Source organism: Ictidomys tridecemlineatus, chromosome 11, assembly GCF_052094955.1.
Source record: "Ictidomys tridecemlineatus isolate mIctTri1 chromosome 11, mIctTri1.hap1, whole genome shotgun sequence".
NCBI lineage: Eukaryota > Metazoa > Chordata > Mammalia > Rodentia > Sciuridae > Ictidomys > Ictidomys tridecemlineatus.
The window spans coordinates 47,354,201-47,373,472 of NC_135487.1; the positions used below are offsets into that span (position 1 = coordinate 47,354,201).

Sequence of the window (19,272 nt, forward strand, 5' to 3'; positions counted from 1 at the left end):
ACAGCTGAAAGGGCTGAGAATGGAGCTGCAAAGGAGAAAAGATTGTATATGTTAACCTGGGATAAATTCAAATTAAAATGTTAGCCAGGTCTGGTGAGACATATTTATAATCCTTGCAGCTCAGAAAGCTTAGGAGAATCAAGAGTTCAATGCTAGCCTCAGCAACTTAGGAAGGCCCTAAGAAATTTATGGCTGCATATTGTTTGCACTAGGTGCTGTACCATTGATATCTTCCTTAAAGGTGAGGTATTGGTAACCTGCAGGACACTATAAGTCAATTGTATCTAAATAAAACATAAAAAGGGGACTGGAGATGTGGCTAAGTAGTTAAGTACCACTGGGTTCAATACCCAGTAACAAGGAAAAAGAAAGAAAGAAAGAAAGAAAACAATGACAAATTAAAGTGTTATAACTTAGGATGTTAAATATAAGTCCCATAATAACCACAGAGATGATAGATATCAATACACAAAAAGTTAAATGACATGGGGGCTTAAACATTAAACTGTTAAAAAAAATGGGGGCTGGGGATGTGGCTCAAGCAGTAGCGAGCTCGCCTGGCATGCGTGCGGCCAGGGTTTGGTCCTCAGCACCACATACAAACAAAGATGTTGTGTCCACCGAAAACTGAAAAATAAATATTAAAATTTTCTCTCTCTCTCTCTCTTTAACAAAAAAATTAAAAAACTATTAAAAAAATCAACTAAGCACAAAAGAAGACCGTAACACAAGAAATAAGAGCCCCCAAAAAACCCTATAATGCATTCAGATAACCAATAGCAACAGAAGAAAATCCTCTCTCAGTAATTACTTTAAATGTAAATGGATTAAATTCTCCAATGTAAAGACAGAGATTAGAAGAATATATATATTTTTTAAAAAATGATCCATCTATATCATGTGTACAAAAGGTTCAAATTAGCTCCAAAGCACAAATAAATTGAAAGTAAAAGGACAGAAAAATCTATTCCATGTAAATAGTAGACAAAAGAGAGTATAGGTAGCTATACTAATATTAGAAAGAAAAAAGACTTTAAAATAAAAAGTTTAACAAGCGACAAAAGAAGACATATTTTAAGAAATTCAATACAGCCCAGAGAGGCCCAACCCACAGCCAGTGGCCTGCCACTGGAGAGGAACACTGCACCTGTGCAGAGACACTGGGCCATGGTTCCCTATTCACTAATATCAAGGTACCTACAGGCTTGATGCTGCTGCCACCCCAACTGGGGACATGGCCGCTTCCATCTAGGGAAAACAAACAGGACCTGGTAAACCGTGACCAAGGTCCCCGTGGGACCCATTGCACCAGTGGTATCTCTACTAGGTGTACTAACAGACACCATCCTGTTGCAGAGATAACAGGGAGGCTTGCATGAAGTTGCCTTTCTCTCTTTTTTCTCCTGCTGACAACCAACTTACTTTGATTACCCTTTCATTAGTCATTATAATCTAATACCTCTATATTCTCACATCTTACCTCATAAACATCACAGCCTATCCCCCTATCTACCATTAGAAACTGTAAACGATTATGAAAACCTATTGACTATATGGTAGAAAACAACCGAACTCATCATTTCTGTTTATAGCAAAAAAAAAAAAAAAAACTGTAAATGTAAAAATAGAAGCCAATTGATTTATAGCTGCACATTGGTTGCACTGTGTGTAACATTGTAACATTGATATCCCCCTTAAAGGTGAGGTATTGATAACCTGCAGGGACACTACAAGTCAATAGGATAGAAGCTGCAATACCTCAGATCTACAATGTAAGAGACAAAGACATATAGACAACATGAAAAAAAAAAAGGGAAGAAAGTGCACCAAACAAACCAAGAGACTACAACAATAGAATCCATCAACAGCATAGTAGATGAAATGTCAGAGAAGGAATTCAGTATGTACCTAATTAAAATGATCTGGGAATTAAAGAATGACCTAAGTAAGAAAATACAGGCAAAAATTGATCTCTTCAATGAAGAGAAAGGAGAGCAAATACAGGCAACCATCAGTCACACCAACAAAGAGATATGAGCACAAATAAAAAAAAAAAAAACGATTACTTCAAGAAAGAGAGAGAGATTCTGAAAAAATAAAATAAAATAAACAAACAGAAATCCTTGAAATGAAGGAAACAATAAGCCAAATAAAAACTCAATAAAAAGCATCACCAACAGACTAGATCACTTGGAAGACAGGACCTCAGACAATGAAGACAAAATATACAATCTTGGGAAAAAAAAGTTGACCACACAATGAAGATGGTAAGAAAACAGGAAAAGAACATCCAAGAATTATGGGATAACATCAAAACACCAAATCTAAGATGTATTGGAATAGAGTAAGGCACAAAAATTCAAACCAAAGGAATGCACAATTTCTTCAAAGAAATAATATCAGAAAATTTTCCAAACATGAAGAATGATTTGGAAAATCAAATACAAGAATCTTACAGGACACAAAATGTACAAAATTACAACAGATCCATACCAAGACACATTATAATAAAAATGCCTATCATAAGGACAGAATTTTTAAAGACTTCAAGAGACAGGAATCAGATTACATATAGGGAAAGATCAATTCAGATCTCAGTAGATTTTTCAACCCAGACCCTCAAAGCCTGGAACAACATATACCAAGTTATGAAAGAGAATGGATGCCAACCAAGAATCTTATATTCAGCAAAATGAAGCTTCAGATTTGATGACAAAATAAAAAACTTTCATGATAAACAAAAGTTAAAAGAATTTACAGTAAGAAAGCCTGCACTACAAAGTGTTCTCAGCAAAATGTTCCAGGAGGAGAAAATGAAAAACAACAATGAAAATCCACAAAGGGAGGAACTACACTAAAGGAAAGGCCAATCAAAGGAGAAAACAAGTCAAAATGAAACCAAAAATAAACCAAAATGACCAGGAATACAAAACATGTCTCAATAATAACCCTGAATGTCAATGGCCTAAACTCATCAGTTAAAAGACATAGACTAGCACATTGGATTTTTAATCTCACAGGAAAGACATCCACAGACTGAAGGTGAAAGGATGGGGAAAAAAAGTATCACTCACACAGACTGCATAAACAAGCAGGGGTTTCCATTCTTATATCAGATAAAGTGAACTTCAAACCAAAGTTAGTGAAAAGGGATAAAGAAGATTATTTCATACTACTTAAGGGAATCACACATCAACAAGACATAAGAATCATAAATATCTATGCCCAAAACAATGGGAGATATGATCAATTGAGAAGAAATCTCAAAGAAAATTAAATAACACTTGAAAACAGATGAAAGTTAAAGTACAATGTACCAAACTTATGGTATGCAATGGAATCAGCACTTAAGAAATTTATAACTATAAATACTTACATTAAAAATTGAGAAAGATTTCAAATCAAGAACCTGACTTTATAATTTTAGGAATTAAAATAAAACCAAACTAAATCCAAATCTAGCAGAAGGAAGGAAATCAAAAAGATTAAAGCAAAAATAAACGAAGTAGAGATGGGAAAAGCGATAGAGAAAAATCAGTGAACTCAAAAGTTGGTTCTTCGAAAAAAAGGAAACAATAAAACTGACAAACCTTTAGACAAATAGACTAGAAAAATTAGAGAGAGAGAGGGGTTTTAAATTACTAAAATCAAAAAGGGAAGTGAAATATTACTATGAATTCTATACAGAAATAAGGAGGATTAGAGGGGATTTAAGATAACTGATTAGAGTAAGGCTGCATTTCTAGTTGCCCCAAGAGTTGGGATTCAAGCAGTCAGAGTACTGCTTCTCAGCAAGGTGCTGAGAATCTACTGGGACAAGTACACAAGGCAGAGACTCTAATGCTGATTTAAACCCAGCCAAGAGACAACACCTTGTTCCACAAACAAATTAACCATGCTCAAAATTCAGCAATACTGGGCTGGGGTTGTGGCTCAGTGGTAGAGTACTTGCCTAACATGTATGAGGCCCTGCATTCATTCCTCAGCACCACGTGTAAATAAATAAATGTATTGTGTCCATCTATAAGTTAAAAAAAATTAAACTCAGCAATATTTGGACATATCATGGAGGAGCTTTCAAAATGGCAGACTAGAGAAGGTCACTTTCCTGGCTGCTCTGTGGCATGAAACCAAGAAAGCAGATAGGCAGCTTCTCAGCAAGGTGAGTGAAGAAAAAGGGGGAGACATTACTGGGATTTCATACTGGACATTCAAAGCACATTGGAAAATCAGGAGGTTGATAAGGAAGAATCCCAGTGCCACCACTGCTGCTGCAACTGGAGGCAAGAGCCAGAGTGGTCCCTCCACGAGCAAAATGGAGGGATAAGGGAATTAAAGGAACCCATATTTTTAGGAAGCCCAAGATAGATCACAGATCAAAGATATTGCACGACTAAACTGAAAGGTGTGCTACACAATATTTTTGTGTAGGAAAGAAATCCCATCTCTCCCTGCTGCATGCAGAGGACAGAGGAAGGAACCACTTTGCAGGCTCAGTATGGGGGTCAGCAGCCAGGAGAGCTGATTCCTGGCAAACCCAAGTTGGGTTTGAAATACAATCCTGGCAAAGCCACACTGCATGACATAGAGTGCCTAAGTGACCAGGAGAAAAATCCAATGTGGAGAGAGGATTTCACAGGAGAATACTGGTCATGGAAACCCACCCAACTCCCCTCACCTCCAATCTAGCTTCTTGCAGGACCAGCTGCAAGAAATGCACCAGGCCAGGAATTCAAAAGGGCAGCAGTGGGAGTGATACAGTTTGAAGACTGAACCCAAGAGACCAGGAAATATGTGGGTCCACAGGTGACAGAGGGAACTAACAATTGGCTCCTTCACTGCATGAGTGGAATCCAGGGGACATTCCTGGGGCACAGTCTTCTGGCGTGAACTGGCAACTTCTGGGCCCTGGAGGTGCACTGATTTAAAATCTCCAGACTAACTGCCATTCAAAATTCAGCAATACTGGGCCAGGGTTGTGGCTCAGTGGTAGAGCACCTGGAGCCCACCTAAGCCTACACTCCCTATCCAGGAGTTCTGCCTATGGGATTTCCTCTTCACTTCAGCAGCCTCACTCTGAGGGTGGAGGAGGAATCAAACTCCAGGCCACCCCACATAACACTGATGAGAAGGGAAGCTGAGAATCTTTTGAACTCCCATAGAAACAGTTCTTTAACTTTTCATTGAAATTTTTAAAAAAATATTTATTTTCCTCTTTCTTTTCTCATTTGATTGTGACCTGAATGCTTCAGGGACACTTATACATATTTATATTTGTCTTTTCTCATTTATAGCATTTTTGAAGTCAGTTATTTTTCATGGATCAGTATTTTGAGAACTAGGAAGTTTGATTAGTATATTTTGGTAATGTTTTTATTCCTTTACTTTTATTTTTAATTTTATTTTTTAAAATTATTATGTATATTTTTCTCTTGCTTATCTGTTTCCCTTGATTCCCTTTCTCTTTGTTCTTCTGCTAACAGACAATCTCTATTATTCTCTTTTACTCTTCTTTTAATTTTTTACTTCTATTTTCTCTCCTCCTTCCTCATAATCATCACATCCTACCTACATCACTTCTGTTCACCATTCAAAATTGTAAACTCTTTTGCAAACTTACCATTTTTAACATGAGCAATAACTGATCGTGTCATTTCTGTTTATTGTCACAATTAACATTATCTATATCATAGCAGAAACTATTTGGGTTAATATTGTGCATTGTTTGCAGTGGTTATTGTTATTATATGTCTCCCCCTAAATGGTGAGTTACTGGAAAGCTTCAGGGACACCAGAAGTCCACTAAAAGCCCCAGGTCCATACTGTTAGATGGGTAGACACACAAACAACACGATAAAGCAAGGGAGAAAATCACTCCAAACAAACCAGGATAGTTCAGTAACAGAATCCATTGACACCACAGAAGAAATGTCAAAAGAGAAGTTTAAAATGTACATAGTTAAACTGATGTGCAAGGACAATGTAAGGAGTGAAATCAAAGAGAAAATACAAGAAGTGAAAAAATCATTTCAATAAAGAGATAGAGATTCTGGGGGGAAATCAAGCAGAAATCCGAAATAAAGGAATCAGTAAACCAAATTAAAAATTCAATTGAAAGTATCATCAACACACAATACCACCAAAAGTCCTATACAGATTTAATGTGATTTCTATTAAAATTCCAACGATGTTTTTATAGAAATATAAAAAACAATCATAAAATTCATTTGGAAAAACAAGAGACCCAGAATAGCCAAAGAAGTCCTCAGCAAGAAAAGTGAAGCAGAAGGCATCACAATACCATAGTAGCAAAAACAGCATGGTATTGGCATCAAAACAGATATGAAGACCAATGGAACAGAATAGAAGACACAGAAAGAAACCCACATATATACAGTTATCTCTTACCAGACAAAGGCACCATAAACATCCTTAGAGAAAAGAGCCTCTTCAACTAATGGTGCCAGGAAAACTGGAAATCCATATGCAGTAAAATGAAATTTAACCATTTAAATTTAATCAACTCAAAGTGGATCAAGGATTTGGACATTAGACCAGAGACCCTGTGCTAGTAGAAGAAAAAGTAGGTCCAAATGTCCATCATTTCGACTTAGAAATCAACTTTCCCAACAAGATTCCTAAAGCTCAAGAAGTAAAATCAAGAATCAATAAATGGGATGGTATCAAAATCCTAAAAATCTTCTTCACAGCAAATTAAACAATCAAGAACATGACAAGAGAGCCTATAGAATGGGAGAAAATATTTGCCACCTGCATCTCAGATATAGCATTAATCTCCAGGATATACAAAGAACTAAAAAAAAAAAAAAACTTAACACCAAAAAAGAAAACAAAAACAAATAATGCAATTAATAAATGAGCAAAAGAACTGACCAGGAACTTCACAGAAGAAATATGAATGGTCAATATATTAAAAAAATGTTCAACACCTCTAGCAATTAGAGAAATGCAAATTAAAATTACACTGAGATTGCATCTCACTCCAGTCAAAATGGCAATTATCAAGAATACAAATAATAATATATGTTGGCAAGGGTGTGGGGGAAAAGGTACACTTATACATTGCTGGTGGGACTGCAAATTGGTACAACCACCTTGGAAAGCAGTACTGAGATTCCTTAAAAAACTTGGAATGGAATCACCATTTGACTCAGTTACCCTACTCCTTAATATATATCCAAAGGACTTAAAAGCATACTACAGTGACATGTCCACATCAACGTATAGCAGCTCAATTCATGATAGCTAAGCTATGGAACCAACCTAGGTGCCCTTCAACAGATGAATGGATAAAGAAAATATGGTATACATACACAATGGATTGCTATTCAGCCATGAAGAATGAAATTATGTCATTTGCTGGTAAATGAATGAAACTGGAGACTATCATACTAAGTAAAATAAGCCAATCCCAAAAAAACCAAAGGTCTAATATTATTTCTGATATGCAGATGCTAACACACAACAAGGGGAGGAGATAATAGAAGTTTATTAGATTAGACAAAGGGGAATAAAGGGAAGAGGAATTTGAGTAGGAAAGGTAGTAGAATGAATCAGACATAACTTTCCTATGTCCATATAAGAACACACAACTAGTGTACCTCTACATCATTTACAACCAAAAGAATGGGAAATTATACTTCATGTATGTAGAACGTGTCAAAATGCACTTGACTATCATGTACATCTAAAAAGAACAAACAATAATAATAAAAAAGAAATGACATATAGTTTTTTAAAATTCATTAATAGTTTAATACAAAGAATAGAGGAGACAAAAACCCATAAACTTATGACCAGATACTAAGAAGGAATGGCTAAGGGGTACCCTCAGGCTCCATTCATGGACATTCCCTTCTACAGCAAAACAGAGAGAATTAACACAATGACTATGGACACCACACCTTTGAGGAGACATGAACTAAATCACTACCATACACCTTTAGAATATACAGAGTTTTTAAAAGAAGAAGAAAATCAGAGGGTGTACTCTACCTATGCTTCTGTGTAAAACACAATTGGCAAATCCAGAAGGAGGACCTCACCCTTTTGAAACCTACAGGAAAAATGAAATCCCCAGGCTCTAAAACAATGTACATTAATCAAAATGAAAAAACTAACAGGAAAACTATATTACAAAACCCATTTGAAATATATATTGAAAAATTCAAAACAACCTGATATCCCAGAACACACTGGCAAGAGAAAGCTGTGCCCAAAACAGGCCCATATAAAGTGGAAGACAAATCCATCTCAACAGCTGCATAAATATAAAGTACGAAAAAAACAAGGTGACATGATGCCTCCTAAAGTTCACAATCCATTAGTGACTAATCCCAAAGATACTGAAGTGGATCAAATAGCAGACAATGAATTATAAGGAAGCATTAAAAATGAACTCCAAGAGAACACAGAAAAACAACTGAATGATTAAGGAAGTCAGTAAAGAAGGTGAATGAAAAATTCAATAAGGAGATGAAAATACTGAAGAAGAATCAAAGTGAAATCTTGGAAATGAAAGACACGATAAATCAAATAAAATGTTCAATCAAAAGTCTCTCTCATAAAGTAGGCTATACAAAGACAGACTCTCAGAACTCGAAGACAAAGTTGCCAGCCTTGAACATTCGGAGAGTATATTTAGATAAAAAAGAAAAGAAGTAACAATGACCAGAATAAACAAGAATTCTGCAACATTATTCAGAGAACAAATTTAAGAATCATTAAAATTGAAGAAGTTGTATCTATTCTAATGGCATAGGTAATTTGTTTGGGGAAATAATAACAGAAAAATGTCAAACCTTGAGAATGAGATGGAAATTCAGGTACAGGAGGCATTCAGAACCCCAAATAGGCAGATCAAAAGAGAAACTTTCCAGGGCAGGGGTTATAGCTTATTGGAAAAGCACTTGCCCAGCATGTGTGAGATACTGGGTTTGATTCTCAGCACCATATACAAATAAATAAAGTAAAGGTCCATTTACAACTAAAAAATATATTTAAAAAAAAAAACAAACCTTCCATGACACATTATAATTAAAATTCCTAACTTACAGAGCAAGGATTTGATTTTGAAAGCCTCAGGAGAAAAACATCAGGTTACATTTAGTAGCAAACTAATCAGAATTACTTCCAATTAGTTAGCCCAAACTCTAAAAATGCAGGCTTGGAATGATATGTTCCAAGCTCTGAGTGAAAATAATAGTCAACCAAGATTGCTATATTCAGTGAATCTATTCTTTAAAATTGAAGACAAATGAAAACCTTCCAAGATAAGCAAAAACCAAAAGAATTCATGACTACTAAACTGGCACTACAGAAAATACTTAAATAATTTCTACACAGAGAAGAATAAAAAACAAACCCCAGAGCTCACAAATGAATAAATCTTATTTGAAGAGTTGCAAGCAAACAAGAAACAGTATCAAATTAAACATCAGAAATAAATCAAAATGGCAGAAATTAATAAACATCTCTCTAATAATATTGAATGTTAATTATCTCAGCTCTCCAATTAAAAGGCAAAAGCTGGCAGAATGGATGAATAAACAAGACCCAACTATCTGTTGTTTGCATGAGACTCACCTTACAGGCAAACACAGCCACCATCTAAAAGTGAAAGGATGGAACTTTACATGCCATTCAAATTCAGCCTGAATGCAAGCAGGAATAGCTACTATCATAGTTGATAAGGCAGACTTCAAGGCAAAATATAACTGAAAAGACAAAGGAGATCTTTAATATTAATAAAGGGATCAATCCAACTAGAAGATATAATGATAGTAAATATTTATGCCCCAAACTTTGATGCTCCTAATTACATAAAACAGACACTACTCAAATTGAAGACTCTGATTCCAATACAATAATATGGAATGTTTTGAACACACCTTTCTCACCAATAGATAGATCATCTAGACATAAACTCAGTAAAGCCTCCTCAGATATACGTAAATCAAATGAACTTACTAGACATCTATAGACTATTTCATCCAACAACAGCCAAAATCATTTTTTTTTCTCATCTGCTCATGGTATCTTCTCCAAAAATGGACCATATTTTAGGCCAAAAAGCAACTCAGCAAATTCAAACAAATCAATATAATTGCATCTTATTTGATCTTTTCTAGTGCAATTAGAAATCAACACCAAAAAAAAAAAACCTATATAAATACATGAGGATTGAACACTAGACTTTTGAATGATGAATAGGTGAGAGGAGAAGTCAGGGGATAAATTTAAAAATTCTTAGAATCAAATAAGAACAGTGATGCAACATGCCAGAACTGCTAAGACACCATGATGGTAGTTCTTTTTTTTTTTTTTTTTTAATTCATTTGCCTTATTTTCAAGTGTGTTTCCCCCCGCTACCATGATGGTAGTTCTAAGAGGAAAGTTTACAGAAATGAGTGCCTGCATAAAAAAAACAAAAAGTTCTAAATAAACAGTGTAATGATGCACTTCAAGGCCCCTGGAAAAAAAATTAATTCCAAAACCAGCAGAAGGAAGGAAATAATTAAGAGCCAAAAACAAAGAAATAGAGAATTTTTAAAAGTACAAAGGATCAGTGAAAGTAAGAGTTGTTTCTTTAAAAAACATAAACATAAAAAAGATTTAAAAATTGATAAACCCTTAGCCAACCCCCCCCAAAAGACCAAATTAATAAAATTAGGGAAAAAAGGGAGAAATCACCACAGACTTCACAGACATCCAGAGGATAATTAGGGACTATTTTGAAAACTTATTCTCCAATAAATTGCAAGACCCAGAGGAAATGGATAAATTTCTAGATACATTTGACCTGTAAAATTGAATTCAGAGAAATTAGACTACCTAAGCATTCCAATAATTAGCAATGAGATAGAAGCAGTAATAAAGCCTTCCAAAAGGAAATGTCCAGAACCGGATGGATTCATGACTAAATTCTAATACTTTTAAATAAGAAGTAATGCCACTACTCCTCCGATTATTCCATGAAATAGAAAGGAATGGAACATTTCCAAATTTATTCTGTGAAGCTATATCATCCTTATACACAACCAGATGCGGACACATTATGGAAATAAACCTACAGATTAATATCCCTAATGAAGTTAGATGCAAAAACCCTTAATAAAATATTAACAAATCATAGTCAACAATGTATTAAGAAGGTTGTACATCATGACCCAGTTGGCTTTATCCCAAGGTTGCAAAGGTTGTTAAACATATTCAAATCAATAAATGTAATTTACCACATAAATGGAATTAAGGACAAAAAAGAGTCATCTCTAGAAGCACAGAAAGTCTTTAACAAAATTCAGCACCCATTCATGATTAAAACAAACAAAAACAAAATATACTGAATAATCTAGGATAGAAGGAACTTACTCAACATCATAAAGGCTACATATGACAAACCCAAAGCCACCATCATAGTGAATGGGAAAAAACAGAAAGCAATTTCTTTAAAATCTGGAATAAGACAAGGTTGCTCAATCTTACTGGCCCTATTCAATATAGTACCTGAAATTCTTGTTAGAGAAATGAGAAAATAGAAGGAAATAAGAGGGATAAAAACAGGAAAGATTCAAGTGAAATTATCACTGTTTGCAAATAATATGATCCTATATCTAAAAAATTTAAAGAGAAAGCTCCACCAGAAGATCACTACAGCTAAAAAATAAATTCGGCAAAGTAGCAGGTTGCAAAATCAACTTACCAAAGTCAGTATCTTAGAGTTGGGGTTGTGGCTCAGTGGTAGAGCACTTGCCTAGCATGTGTGAGGCACTGGGTTCAATCCTCAGCACCACATATAAATAAATAAAATAAATATCCATTGACAAAATATATATATATTTTTTAAAAGAACCAATAGGGGCTGGGTTGTGACTCAGCTGTAGAGTGCTCGTCTGGAATGTGAGAGGCCCTGGGTTTGATCCTCAGCACCACATAAATAAGTAAAATAGAGATATTGTGTTCAAATACAACTAATAATAATAATAATAATAATAATAATAATAGTAATAATAAAGAACCAATAGCCTTCCCATATACAAATAATGAATTTGCTGGGAAAGAAATTAGGAAAAACAATCCCATTTACAATTGCCTCAAACAAACAAACAAACAAACAAAAACCTAGGAATAAATCTAACCAGGGAGGTAAAAGTTCTCTATAATGAAAACTATAGAACATTGAAGAAGACACAAGAAGATGGAAAGACCTCCAATGTTCATGGATAAGCAGAATTAATATTGTTAAAATAGCCATATTACCAAAAGCAACACACAGATTCCATACAATCTCCAGCAAAATACCAATGACATTCTTCACAGAACTAGAAAAAAAATAGCCCTAAAATTCATTTGGAAGAATAAAAGAAAAAGAATAACAAAATCAATTCCTAGCATCTCCCCCGCACACACACACACACAAAATCATAAAGGCATTTGGGGCATCAAAATACCTGTCTTCAAATTATATTACAGAGTTATAGTAACAAACACTGCATGGTACTGACATAAAAACAGATCAGACCATTGGAACAGAATAGAAGGCACAGAGATGTGCCAAAAACATACATTGGAAAAAAGGTAGCCTTCTTAACAAATGATGCTGGAAAAACTGATTATCAATACATAAAAGAATGAAACTAGATGCTTATCTCTCATCTTGCACAAAAGTAACTCAAGATGGATCAAAGACATAGGAATTAGACCAGAAACTATACAACTCCTAGAAAAAACCTAGGGTTAACATTTCAACAGTAAGCACAGGAAATGGCTTTCTCAACAGGACTCCTAAAGCTCAAGAAAAATACCAAGAATTAATAAATTGAATGGCATCAAATTAAAAAGCTCTGTATAGAAAAGGAAAAATTAAGACTATGAAAAGAAAACCTATAGAATGGGAGAAAATATTTGCTATCTATTCTTCTGACAGAGGATTAATACTCAGAACACATAAAGAACTCAAAAAACTTACCACCAAAACCCCCAAATAACTCAATAAAGAAAAGGGCAGATGAACTAAACAGACATTTCTTGAAAGAAAACCCATAGTGTTTTTTAAACGTCATTATTTTATACATGCATTACAATTGTGGGCTTCCTTTTTACATATTCATACATGTACCTAAAAAGCATTTGCTATATATTTGATATCATTTCAAGGTAAAAAAAAAATCAACAAAGTAGGAAAAGAAGGAAACTACCTCTCTGGAAGTGGTGGTGGCATATGTGTGTAATCCCAGCGGCTTGGGAGGCTGAGACAGGAGGACTGTGAGTTCAAAGTCAGCCTCAGCAAAAGCAAGTCCCTAAGCAACTCAGTGAGACCCTGTCTCTAAATACAAAAGAAAGGCTGGGGATGTGGCTCAGTGGTTGAGTGCCACTGAGGTTCAGTCCCCAGTACAAAAAAAAAGAAAAAGAAAAAGAAGAAGAAGAAGAAGGAAACTATCTCAACAAAAATCAAGCCATACATGAAAAGCTATAGCAAACATACTCAATGACAAAAGACTGAAAGCTTTTCCTGTAAGATCATGAACAAGGCAAGAGTACCTGCTTTTTCTATTGCTATTCAACATAGTCCTGGGAGTTTTCATCAGATCAACTAGGCAAGGAAAAACAAACAAATAAAATGCATCCAAATGCAATGAAAGAGGTAAATTTTTCTGTGTCGACAGATGAGATGATCTTATCTGTATAAAACCCTGAAGATGCCAGCAAAAGAAAAAGAAAAAATATTAGAATTAAGTGAATTAAGCAAAGTAGCTGAAAACAATGCAGCTGGTATGAAGTCAACACACAAATATTAGTTGAATTTCTAAACACTAAAACAATCTAATGAGAATTTTTTAAAAATCCCATTTATAATAGCTTCAAAAGAATAAAGTGCATGGAATTAACCAAGAAGATGAAATACTTGTGAAATAAAACATATAAAACATTGCTAATAGAAATTAAAGACAGGGCTGGGTTGGGGCTCAGTTGTACAGTTCTTGGCTAGCATATGTGAGGCACTGGGTTTGATTCTCAGCACCACACATAAATAAATAAAATAAAGGTCCATTGACAATTAAAATTGTATATTTTTAAAAAATAAATTTAAGACATAGAAAAATAAAAATCCAACCCATGTTCATGAAATGGAAGACTTAATATTGTTAAAATGTCTTTACTACCGGAAGAAATCTACAGATTCATTGCAATCCCTATTAAAATCTCAGTAATATTTTTTAAAGAACTAGAATGCCCATCCAAAAATTCATATGGAATCTCAAAGGACTCCAAATAGTCAAAACAAACTTGAAAAAAAAAAAATCTGTGGTTGGGAATGCAGCTCAGTGGTAGAGCATTGATCTAGCACATATGAGGCACTGGATTCAATCCCCAGAGTATTTTAAAAAAGAAAAAAGGACCAAAAAGAAAAAAAGAAGGAGAACAAATCTAGAGGACTCACACTTCCTAATTTCAAAAGTTACTACAAAGCTACAGTCATCAAAACAATGAGATCTTGGCATAAAGACGAGTGTATAGAAAAATGGAGTAGAATAAAAAAAATAAATAAATGAACCCTTGCATAGGAAATTGAAGGATTTTCAACAACAGTGCCACGGCCATTCAACAATTCAGTGGTGAAAGGATAGTATTCTCAACAAATTATGCTAAGAAAAGTAAATATCCACATACAAAACACTGAAAGATATAAATGTAAGAACTAAAACATAAAATTCTTAGAAGAAAACATAAACAAAAGTTTAACAACATTAGATTTGACAATGCTTTTTTGTATATGACACCAAAAACAGGCCACAAAAGAAGAATAGATACATTTTACTTTATGAAAATTTTAAAATTTTGTGCATCAAGGGACACCGCCAACAGGGTACAAACACAACCTACAGAACGGAAGAAAATGTTTCCAAGTCATATATCTGATAAGGGATGAATATACAGAATTCACAGAGAATTCCTAAAACTCTGGAACAACAACAACAAAAACAAAACCCACGCAACTCCATTAAAAATGAGTATAGAACTTGAACTCCATTGCTCTCAGTGGCCAAAGAAGATATATAAATAAACATGAAAAGATGTTCCACATCAATAATCCTTAAGGAAATGCAAATCAAAAGTAATAAGAGATACTATCTCATGCTTATTAGAATGTTTACTATCAAAAAACTAGAAAATGATAAATGATGCCGAGGATAGAGAGTCATTGGACCACTTGTGCACTATTGATGGGAATGTAAAATGGTAGAGACACTGCGGAAAACAGGATAGCGGCTCCACAAAAAAAGTTAAAACTAGAATTACCATGATCTAGTAATTTCACTTCTGGGTATATGCCCCAAAGAATCCAAAGTGGAGTCTTGAAGGGATTATTATACATCCATGTTCATAGCATCATCAGTCACAACAGCTAAAAGATGGAAGAAACCCAAATGTCCTTTTATGAATGAATGGATATGCAAATGTGGTATATATACATACTATGCAATATTATTAAACCAAGATGTTTAATAATATTCCTTTTATTATTAAAAAATACTGGAAATTCTGAAATATGCTGCAACATGGATGAGACTTGGAGACATTATTCTCAGTGAAATAAGCCAGTCATAAAAAGTCAAATACTATATGATTACACTTATATGAATTATATAACAGTAGTTAAAATCATGGAGACAGAAGTAAACCCATGATTACCAGGGGCTGAGGTTTGGCTGGGGGGAGTAAGGAGGGATTAGTTAATAGGTACAGAGTTTCAGTTTTACAGAATGAAGACAGTTATGGAGGTGAATGGTGGTGATGGTTACATGGCATTATGAATGTGTTTAATACCACTGACTACACTTAAAAATGGTGAAGGTGCTAACCATCTATGGTTACATAGTGTGTGTTTTATCACAATTTTAAAAATTAAAGAAAAAATTCCTAGATTAAAAAAAAACCCTCCTGGATATAAAGATGTATTTAGGAGTATTTGGTGAAGAAAATAAATAACCAACACATATCTGATAAAGTCCATGTAATCATTTCTTGTGCACAGAAGGTTTATTTTCTACCAAGGAAGTCTGTATGTGTACGTTGTGTGTATGTATATATGTATGTATGTAAAACACTTACAAGTACTGCTACGTTCTGGATGTTTATATCCCCTCAAAAATTTATATGTTGAAATCTTAAGCAGCAGAGTAAACCTATTAGGACATGGGCTCTTTGAGAGTTGAGTAGGTCACAGAGGCAGAGCTCTCATGAGGGGCATTTGTGCCTTTATGAAAAGAGACTGAGGGAGCTCATTCGACCTTCCACCAGGTGAGGACATGAATCAGGAAGCAGGCCTTACCAGACACTGGATCTGCCAACACCTGATCTCAGACTTCCTAGCCTCCAGAACTATGAGAAATAAGTGTTTGCTGTTTAAAAGCTGTCCAATTTATGGTAGTTTGTTATAGTGACTCAAACAGCTTAGGACAAGTATTTTTAACAGTGTCCCAATCTGAGCTCTTTTTACCCTCAGAGTTTATATTTCCATATCCCAAAGTCTAGGATATGAAGCATGTTGTACTTGGCGACATTATGCTCAGTGAAATAAGCCAGTAGTCTAAGTCAGATTCCGTTACTCTCAGTGTCCAGGATTGGTCCTTGGAGTTCAATTCTAATAGTTCCATGCTGTTATAATTTGCCATTCATGTATTTAGCACGTATTTATTAAGTACTAGGTATTACATTTGGTGCTAGAAGTAGACAGCTGAATAAGACATGGTTCCTGCACTCGTGATATCGGCAGTTTACCTACAGATTGTCAAGTGTGTTTCAATCGGGGGTCGATGCTGTGGAGTTTGAGGGGCTACTCAGAGCACTGGTTAAAAATAACTCCAACCAATCTTTAAACTCAGAGGAGTGGGGAGCTAACAGTATAGAAAGGAAGAATGGCTTTGAAAGTTTGCTAAGCCAAGTTTAGCTGCGGACAGACACACATACAGCAAAATATAATTTAATATGGTAAATGCTACTTGTGAGATAAGAACAAAACAGGATCAAACACAGAGCAAGAAGTTAATTGATTTTGCCAGGAGGAGAATAAAGAAAGGAAAATATTAATTAAAGAGGTGAAATTATACCTAGGTCTTGATGGATGGCTACAAATTTAGTAAGTGATGAAGTGAAGAGAGAAGATGTGGGACCAAGCACATACAGTGAGCAAAGGCAGAGAAATCTTTAAGTACACAAGGTGCCAAGGGAACAGAGTAGCCCTTTTTGGTTAGAGCACAGGCTGTGAGGGAAAGTAAGGCTGTGTGGCAGTGGGTTGGGACCACACTGGGCTGCTTTAACCTCTGAGCCACAGTCTGTGCTGAAGTCTCTTAAGAAGGAGACTATAAGGTGAAACATAAGCTTTTAAAAGTTCCTTAAGAAACTAGATTGAAGGAGAGAACAGAGAAAGAGGAAGATAGTAGAGGGAAATTACAACTGTGCAGATAAGGATACCTGACCTGGGGTGGTGCGGAGCGGGCCGAGAGAGGGGGCATCACTGTCATGTGGCATGAGGAGGCCCTCTCCAAAATGATCCATCCTTGGGGCTTCCACTGACATAAAGCGAATTCCTTAATCTGACCTTTTCATTGCTCATGTTTGAATATCATTGCTTGTATATGTTTGTTTGTCAATAAATTACACATATAAACAAAACCTCAGATTTTAAACATATGTGCTGTTGTTTCCATTTTAAAGAAAAAAAAATAAAACTGAGGCTTAGTCATTTAAAAAGCCCAAGACCAGTGATATTAGATCACACATCTTCTGAGTACCAAAGATGGCATACGGACCCAGAGCAATTTGACTCAAGAGTCTGTGCTCTTAATTAATACTCTAGACCACATGAACAACTAATTCTCCAATGTTCTTGTCTATCTCTACTATATATTAAACCTCCTACACAATACCTCTCCTTTCAAATATGGATATGAATATAGATTGTGTAGGTACAGGTATAAATGTAGGTATAGGTGTAGATAGATTGATAGGTATTGACCCAGAAGATACCCAATAAGTATTTAAAAGTGTGAATGAAGAAGAAAAGTATCAAGAAATATAAAAATTATCTGAGTCCAACCTCTGAAATAATCCAGGTGACATGCACTTGAACTCTAAGAAAAGCTATTGATTTATTGATTTTTTTCCCTGAGCATATGAGAGATTCCTCAAGTAATTCTGAACCTCTCTGTCTACTAGAATCGACATCAATCAGTCCACTGGCAGTGTACCTAGCACTGAGCTTGGGAACACACATCTTTCCAGAGGAAAGAGCCAGGACTCTGGGACAGGAGACAGGGTTGGGAGTCCTGGTTCTGCTATTAACCTGCCACAAAGCCTGGGTCAAGCCCCTTGACTTTTTGGATACTCTGTTGCACCACTGGAAATATCCCTGGTGATCTCAAAGATCCTTATCAGTCCAATGTTATCCCCCCTGCTTTACCAGGTTCATTTCAGGGGTGTGTATTGTAGGGTCAGCAATTAGTATTCAATATAAAAGTTGAATACGCTCAGTTGCCGTAACTGGATCAGCATAATTTGGCCTTCTGAGAAACAGCTCTCTGAATATGCAGAGGGAGGAGCCAGGTGTGGTGGTGCACACATGTAATCCCAGCAATTTAGGAGGCTGAGGCAGGAGATCACAAGTTCAAGGCCAGCCTGGGCAACTTAGCAAGACCCTGATTCCGAATATAAAAACATTAAAGGAGACTGGGGATGTGGCTCAGTAGTAGAGTACTTGGCTAGCAAGTGTGAGGCCCTGGGTTCCATCCCCAGTACTCACCCCCTGCCCTAAAAAAATAAATACAAGGGGAAGTGTTTATTGCTCCTATACAGTTGAACCCTCTGCTAAGAGGACAAGCTTTTCAATTTCTTACTTTTTCAGAAGGTGCTGAATTTGAAATCTTGCAGGATGTTTAAAACCGGTTTTAGAGGATCTGAGCCACTATGAAGTTGAGATACTTGATACTTTTTATCTTGCCTGGAGAATGCCCAAGAGGAGATTTTTGAGACATGTTAAGGTGCTTACTTAATTGAGGTGGTTAGAGTTTGGGCAGAGCAAACTCTGAGGGGAAATTCTTTATGTGATAGCTGGAAAGGAACACTGTGGAAGATGGTGAATAGATGTCTGCATCCCCTTTATGCAGGGGGACCCTGTGAGTTGCATGCAAACACAACTTGTTTTTGCCCCTTCAACAAGGAGCAAGCATTGAGTCTTGCAATAGAGCCATC

General features: G+C 35.6%; 1 protein-coding gene across 11 annotated transcripts in view; it reads right to left on the minus strand.

Annotated features, from left to right (window-relative positions):
* Tm2d1 (TM2 domain containing 1) overlaps positions 1-19,272 on the minus strand; it is a 206,076-nt gene that overhangs the window by 73,425 nt on the left and 113,379 nt on the right. The window lies entirely within an intron of this gene.